This window comes from Syngnathus scovelli, chromosome 15, assembly GCF_024217435.2.
Source record: "Syngnathus scovelli strain Florida chromosome 15, RoL_Ssco_1.2, whole genome shotgun sequence".
Lineage (NCBI taxonomy): Eukaryota > Metazoa > Chordata > Actinopteri > Syngnathiformes > Syngnathidae > Syngnathus > Syngnathus scovelli.
In genome coordinates, this window is record NC_090861.1 from 10,528,545 (window position 1) to 10,536,969 (window position 8,425).

Below are 8,425 nucleotides of genomic sequence, written 5' to 3' on the forward strand. Positions count from 1 at the left end.
ACCAGCGCCGACCATCCGTGATACAGCAGAGCATTCTTTGGATGAAGAGATGAAACAGGTTTTGGATAATAAAAATTTAAATCAATATGAAAAGATCAAAATTTATCAGACCTTAATGCAGCGTTACTTGGGGTTGGTCAAACAAAAAGACTCCGAGCAAATTCCTATTACGATTCGCCACGAAGACAATGAGAGGGGTGAAATAAAGGCCGCTGATGAGAGCGCAACTGATGATATTCTGGACGCCATAGGTCCACGTTTCCGACGCAATGCCAACTATGTGCTGAAAAGACTATCGGCAGAAGATGTAAGCTGGACGCCGTTAAGTGAATTTGTTTTTAGAGGAAAAACTATCAAAGGCTCCCATATGAGCGATCTGTTGAGACATTTGTGTACGAGTGGGAAAAAAATCAACGAGAAGCCGGTAGGATGGAGTGAATTTCTCCGAACGCTAGCACGGTTAAACTTGCCGGAAACAAGCATCTCCAACCCCTTGGCTCGCGCAGATTTTAAACGTTTAAAATACGCTACAGGTGAAGATGGGGATGTTTCTTATGTAGAAGATGTAAACATGATGAATAAAAAAAAAAGAAAGAGGACATCACCGGTAGTAAAATGGGTTAGTTATTAGATGACACTATTGTTGTTAGTGGAAAAAACAACGCATGACTCTGTAACTCTCTTTAAAATGGCCCTCAAGATTTAAGACAAATAAAGTGTCGTTATCTGTTTTGGGGTAACGCGTGTCGAAAAAGGTCATGGGGCGGCAGTCCTCTTTTCGATACATTACAGTTATTTTCCGTTTGAGGACTTTCTCAAATTTATGGACATCGCCCAGACTCACAGGTGTTTGACAATCCAATCCTACACTCTCATGTAAGAGTCGCGCTTGTCTTGTGGCCTGTTTTGTCGTGAGTGTGTCATTTAGCAGATAGGTTAGTGAGAGAGCGAAACACAATTTATTGTCTGTATTACGAGGTATGTGTAGGTGTCGTTTTTTCAACCTCAAAATCTCTCTGTTGGTAGTGTTCAACAGCCTTCGACGCATTCCACCACCACCACGCAATGGTGTGACTATTTGTACAATGAGCTCTAAGCCCTCATCAGCCAGAAGCTCTGTGTTTGATTGGGCTAAACGTTCAAGCAAGTTTGATACATTATCTCTGATAGAGTTTATATCACTAGTTTGCTGGTAGATGTGAGCTCTATCGTTACCAGCCGCGAGCTCTATCTGAATTACATCACCTGTTTGTGCCCTGCTAGCTACCTCTTGCACGACATCATCTATTTTATCTTCAATCTGGAGGTAGAAGGTTGCAAAATCATTAATGTTCTGTTGCGATGGTATATTTAACCGTCGCCTTACCTCTACATTATTGAAATGTGGCCTATTGATTACAATAGAACCGCCGTGTTGGTCAGCTAATACAGAACCGTTGTTAGATTGCTGGGGCGTGTGTTGAAATGCTGGTGTGTTGTTGTCAATAACGTCTATTTCGTGATCAATTATAACAGAGCAGTTGTTAGGCTGAAATATCGGCTGAACATCGTCAACAGCAAACGATGATGAATCGACAGTGTTAGCGGTCAACGGGTCAACCAGAGGCTGTGTATTTAGATTTTGGATCATGTTTAGCAACTGCACAGGAATGTCAGGACTGATACGCCCGTTGTTGCCATTAGCTTGGTTGTTTAATTCCGCTATCATGTTTAGCAATTGTGACGGGATTTGTGTCGGACTCTGTCGACCTTCATTCATACTTTGATTGTTCAATTCATCTATGACAGCCTGTAAATGAGTGAGAATAGCAGGACTGTCTGGTCTCTCCCCCTCTGACAAAGCCGCGGTCACATTGTTGAGCAAATCTGTTATTTGACTCGTAGACGTATTGTTAACGTTTGATAAATCTAGCTCTGGTGTGTCACTTCTTTGGCTTGGCCCGCTAAATGACGGTAAATCTATTTCAGAAATGTTTGCTAAGAAATCTGACTCCGTTGACGTAAGGTTTGGATGATCCATTATATTTTCTTTTACAAAACACAACAGAAACAACACAAACCTATTTTGATTCGGCTAAATCTGTAAGAGCACGTATAATCTTAAAACACTCTTGTAACCGTCTTTTGTAGACACAGTTACCACGACACTTTAGAGACCCCCTGCTGGTTGAGTGGTGCGTGTTGTAGAAGGGGTGCCCTCTCCTCCTCCCCCGCCTCTTCCTGTCTCTCGTGTCACGACGCTCACCTGGAAGTGGCTATAAAAAAACAAAAAAAAAAAAAAAACGGTTAACCCTTTATATTATCAAAAATAGCAAGTCGAATGATAACATAGAAGGAAATGCTTCTAACTTTGTTTGTCGACTCTTGATGATGCTTCAAGCCCTCGTAAGTAGACAGAGCTTCAACTAGTTCTGAGTCCGTCGCTGATTCCGGCTGAACGGTGCGGGTTGAGATTGGATTGGTTTCAACAGTAGCACGTGACTCTGATGCCGCCGGTCGCGCTGGCGCTGACGTTTCGACTGCTCCAATATGGCGGTCGGACGTTTCGACTGCTCCAATATGGCGGTCGGAGGCAGCTTGTGTCGGCCGATTGTTTTTTCTAGTGGCAGCGGCCAGGAGATCTGACGCATACAAAAAATAAAATCAGCAACTAATACCCTCTATATGAACTATCTTAGATGCGTGATTGACTCACCGTAGTCTGATTGTGTTAGGTAAACGTCGCTAAAATCGTCGTCAAAAGATGCGTGGACATCGGCAAAAACGATGTTGTCTGTAAACAATACATCTTGTTTTATAAAATAACCTATTATTATTATTTATCATTATTATTATTTGTTATTATTATTGTGAGAAATGTAGTAAAATGACTTACCTTTAACCATTCTCGAAAACAGCTTTTTGACGCGCTTCGACCCCCGTTGGTCCGAGCGATGGGTTGTCTTGTCTTGTCTTCTCCAAAATGATGCTCGTCCACACCAAACTTTAAATTCGGCGGGGATAAGACCACGCCTATGAGCTCACGTGTCGCACGAAATCGGATAACTTTGGCCGCTTGCTGATGACGCATCAAAGAGGTCTTTCTCATATCGTCGGACCCAGTATTGTTTGTCAAATTATGCACCAACACCTTGCGACTTGTAGCCGTGTGATTTTCTCAACAAAACCCCCCTTGATCCTCCAAAACCCCCTTGATCCTCTAAAGCAATGTTTACCAAATTACATGCGTCTCCCGCTTTCAGATAACTTTGGCTGAGCTATTGTTTCTCAAATTATATGCGACTCTCTTGAAGCCAACTTTGCCACCTCTAATGACTTTGCCACCTCTAATGACGCCTCTCTAACCCCCTCCTCCTCTTCCTCTTCTCAACAGAAAGGCTCTCTTCAAGCTCACACGTACGGGCCGGAAGCAAAGGTAGCTCAGAGGGCTGTTAGCAAAGCTAGCTCAGGTGCTGCACCTGTCTTGATTCATAAAAATACATGCCCATACATATCCACATCTTAAAAATGGCGCCAGCAAACCAAAATGGCGACAGTCAAAGATGGCGCCGTCATGACTGGCGCCATCTTGATGCCCCCAAGGGTGATTTATGACCCCCAATAAAAAAAAAAGCCATAAATCTTAACATCAATAGGTCATAAAATTTTATTACCTCCTAACTCATTTGCATATGAATAGACATCAAAGCCTGCCGCCTTATTCTTCTCTCTCACATTTCAGAAAACGTGCTCAGCTCGTCGAGAAAATGCGATTTAAGCAATAAAATTAAAAATGCACGTAAAACCTAAACCAAACTTGCAGGTGGTTATTTCTTCATGTGCAGTGGTCAACGCGGCACTCTCTAGCTGCCAAGAGCACTTTTAACTATGCGCACCCAACCAGAGTGACGGGAGGAGCACATTTCAGAAAACGTGCTCAGCTCGTCGAGAAAATGCGATTTAAGCAATAAAATTAAAAATGCACCTAAAACCTAAACCAAACGTTGCAGGTGGTTATTTCTTCATGCGCAGTGGTCAACGCGGCACTCTCTAGCTGCCAAGAGCACTTTTTACTATGCGCACCCAACCAGAGTGACGGGAGGAGCACATTTCAGAAAACGTGCTCAGCTCGTCGCGAAAATGCGATTTAAGCAATAAAATTAAAAATTCACCCAAAACCTAAACCAAACGTTGCAGATGGTCATTTCTTCATGCGCAGTGGTCAACGCGGCACTCTCTAGCTGCCAAGAGCACTTTTTACTATGCGCACCCAACCAGAGTGACGGGAGGAGCACATTTCAGAAAACGTGCTCAGCTCGACGAGAAAATGCGATTTAAGCAATAAAATTAAAAATGCACCCAAAACCTAAACCAAACGTTGCAGGTGGTTATTTCTTCATGCGCAGTGGTCAACGCGGCACTCTCTAGCTGCCAAGAGCACTTTTTACTATGCGCACCCAACCAGAGTGACGAGAGGAGCACATTTCAGAAAACGTGCTCAGCTCGTCGAGAAAATGCGATTTAAGCAATAAAATTAAAAATGCACCTAAAACCTAAACCAAACATTGCGGGTGGTTATTTCTTCATGCGCAATGGTCAACGCGGCACTCTCTAGCTGCCAAGAGCACTTTTTACAATGCGCACCCAACCAGAGTGACGGGAGGAGCACATTTCAGAAAACGTGCTCAGCTCGTCGAGAAAATGCGATTTAAGCAATAAAATTAAAAATGCACCCAAAACCTAAACCAAACGTTGCAGGAGGGTTATTTCTTCATGCGCAGTGGTCAACGCGGCACTCTCTAGCTGCCAAGAGCACTTTTTACTATGCGCACCGAACCAGAGTGACGGGAGGAGCACATTTCAGAAAACGTGCTCAGCTCGTCGAGAAAATGCGATTTAAGCAATAAAATTAAAAATGCACCTAAAACCTAAACCAAACGTTGGGGGTGGTTATTTCTTCATGTGCAGCAGTCAACGTGGCACTCTCTAGCTGCCAAGAGCACTTTTTACTATGCGCACCCAACCAGAGTGACGGGAGGAGCACATTTCAGAAAACGTGATCAGCTCGTCGAGAAAATGCGATTTAAGCAATAAAATTAAAAATGCACCTAAAACCTAAACCAAACGTTGCAGGTGGTTATTTCTTCATGCGCAGTGGTCAACGCGGCACTCTCTAGCTGCCAAGAGCACTTTTTGCTATGCGCACCCAACCAGAGTGACGGGAGGAGCACATTTCAGAAAACGTGCTCAGCTCGTCGAGAAAATGCGATTAAAGCAATAAAATTAAAAATGCACCTAAAACCTAAACCAAACGTTGCAGATGGTCATTTCTTCATGCGCAGTAGTCAACGCGGCACTCCCTAGCTGCCAAGAGCACTTTTTACTATGCGCAACCAACCAGAGTGACGGGAGGAGCACATTTCAGAAAACATGCTCAGCTCGTCGAGAAAATGCGATTTAAGCAATAAAATTAAAAATGCACCTAAAAGCTAAACCAAACGTTGCAGATGGTCATTTCTTCATGCGCAGTGGTCAACGCGGCACTCTCTAGCTGCCAAGAGCACTTTTTACTATGCGCACCCAACCAGAGTGACGGGAGGAGCACATTTCAGAAAACGTGCTCAGCTCGTCGAGAAAATGCGATTTAAGCAATAAAATTAAAAATGCACCCAAAACCTAAACCAAACTTTGCAGATGGTCATTTCTAAATGCGCAGTAGTCAACGCGGCACTCCCTAGCTGCCAAGAGCACTGTTTACTATGCGCACCCAACCAGAGTGACGGGAGGAGCACATTTCAGGAAACATGCTCAGCTCGTCGAGAAAATGCGATTTAAGCAATCAAATTAAAAATGCACCTAAAACCTAAACCAAACGTTGCAGATGGTCATTTCTTCATGCGCAGTGGTCAACGCGGCACTCTCTAGCTGCCAAGAGCACTTTTTACTATGCGCACCCAACCAGAGTGACGGGAGGAGCACATTTCAGAAAACGTGCTCAGCTCGTCGAGAAAATGCGATTTAAGCAATACAATTAAAAATGCACCCAAAACCTAAACCAAACTTTGCAGGTGGTTATTTCTTCATGCGCAGTGGTCAACGCGGCACTCTCTAGCTGCCAAGAGCACTTTTTACTATGCGCACCCAACCAGAGTGACGGGAGGAGCACATTTCAGAAAACGTGCTCAGCTCGTCGAGAAAATGCGATTTAAGCAATACAATAAAAAATGCACCCAAAACCTAAACCAAACGTTGCAGATGGTCATTTCTTCATGCGCAGTGGTCAACGCGGCACTCTCTAGCTGCCAAGAGCACTTTTTACTATGCGCACCCGACCAGAGTGACGGGAGGAGCACATTTCAGAAAACGTGCTCAGCTCGACGACAAAATGCGATTTAAGCAATAAAATTAAAAATGCACCCAAAACCTAAACCAAACGTTGCAGGTGGTTATTTCTTAATGCACAGTGGTCAACGCGGCACTCTCTAGCTGCCAAGAGCACTTTTTACTATGCGCACCCAACCAGAGTGACGGGAGGAGCACATTTCAGAAAACGTGCTCAGCTCGTCGAGAAAATGCGATTTAAGCAATAAAATTAAAAATGCACCTAAAACCTAAACCAAACGTTGCAGATGGTCATTTCTTCATGCGCAGTGGTCAACGCGGCACTCTCTAGCTGCCAAGAGCACTTTTTACTATGCGCACCCAACCAGAGTGACGGGAGGAGCACATTTCAGAAAACGTGCTCAGCTCGTCGAGAAAATGCGATTTAAGCAATAAAATTAAAAATGCACCTAAAACCTAAACCAAACGTTGCAGATGGTCATTTCTTCATGCGCAGTGGTCAACGCAGCACTCTCTAGCTGCCAAGTGCACTTTTTACTATGCGCACCCAACCAGAGTGACGGGAGGAGCACGTTTCAGAAAACGTGCTCAGCTCGTCGAGAAAATGCGATTTAACCAATAAAATTAAAAATGCACCTAAAACCTAAAACAAACGTTGCACGTGGTTATTTCTTCATGCGCAGTGGTCAACGCGGCACTCTCTAGCTGCCAAGAGCACTTTTTACTATGCGCACCCAACCAGAGTGACGGGAGGAGCACATTTCAGAAAACGTGCTCAGCTCGACGAGAAAATGCGATTTAAGCAATAAAATTAAAAATGCACCCAAAACCTAAACCAAACGTTGCAGATGGTTATTTCTTCATGCGCAGTGGTCAACGCGGCACTCTCTAGCTGCCAAGAGCACTTTTTACTATGCGCACCCAACCAGAGTGACGGGAGGAGCACATTTCAGAAAACGTGCTCAGCTCGTCGAGAAAATGCGATTTAAGCAATAAAATTAAAAATGCACCCAAAACCTAAACCAAACGTTGCAGGTGGTTATTTCTTCATGCGCAGTGGTCAACGCGGCACTCTCTAGATGCCAAGAGCACTTTTTACTTTGCGCACCCAACCAGAGTGACGGGAGGAGCACATTTCAGAAAACGTGCTCAGCTCGTCGAGAAAATGCGATTTAAGCAATAAAATTAAAAATGCACCTAAAACCTAAACCAAACGTTGGGGGTGGTTATTTCTTCATGTGCAGCAGTCAACGCGGCACTCTCTAGCTGTCAAGAGCACTTTTTACTATGTGCACCCGACCAGAGTGACGGGAGGAGCACATTTCAGAAAACGTGCTCAGCTCGTCGAGGAAATGCGATTTAAGCAATAAAATTAAAAATGCACCTAAAACCTAAACCAAACGTTGCAGGTGGTTATTTCTTCATGCGCAGTGGTCAACGCGGCACTCTCTAGCTGCCAAGAGCACTTTTTACTATGCGCACCCAACCAGAGTGACGGGAGGAGCACATTTCAGAAAACGTGCTCAGCTCGTCGAGAAAATGCGATTAAAGCAATAAAATTAAAAATGCACCTAAAACCTAAACCAAACGTTGCAGATGGTCATTTCTTCATGCGCAGTGGTCAACGCGGCACTCTCTAGCTGCCAAGAGCACTTTTTACTATGCGCACCCAACCAGAGTGACGGGAGGAGCACATTTCAGAAAACATGCTCAGCTCGTCGAGAATGTGCGATTTAAGCAATAAAATTAAAAATGCACCTAAAACCTAAACCAAACGTTGCAGATGGTCATTTCTTCATGCGCAGTGGTCAACGCGGCACTCTCTAGCTGCCAAGAGCACTTTTTACTATGCGCACCCAACCAGAGTGACGGGAGGAGCACGTTTCAGAAAACGTGCTCAGCTCGTCGAGAAAATGCGATTTAACCAATAAAATTAAAAATGCACCTAAAACCTAAAACAAACGTTGCACGTGGTTATTTCTTCATGCGCAGTGGTCAACGCGGCACTCTCTCGCTGCCAAGAGCACTTTTTACTATGCGCACCCAACCAGAGTGACGGGAGGAGCACATTTCAGAAAACGTGCTCAGCTCGTCGAGAAAATGC

General features: G+C 44.3%; 1 long non-coding RNA gene across 2 annotated transcripts; it reads right to left on the reverse strand.

Annotated features, from left to right (window-relative positions):
* Positions 1–786: 786 nt before the first annotated feature.
* Positions 787–3,634, reverse strand: LOC125982519 (uncharacterized). Of its 2 annotated transcripts, XR_011088204.1 has the most exons (4): positions 2,876–3,634; positions 2,696–2,773; positions 2,350–2,621; positions 787–2,255 (listed from the first exon to the last, which is right to left on the reverse strand). It is a non-coding gene; the product is annotated as an uncharacterized lncRNA (long non-coding RNA). The 2 variants fall into 2 exon arrangements; XR_011088203.1 differs by having other exon boundaries at positions 2,696–3,630.
* Positions 3,635–8,425: the final 4,791 nt, after the last annotated feature.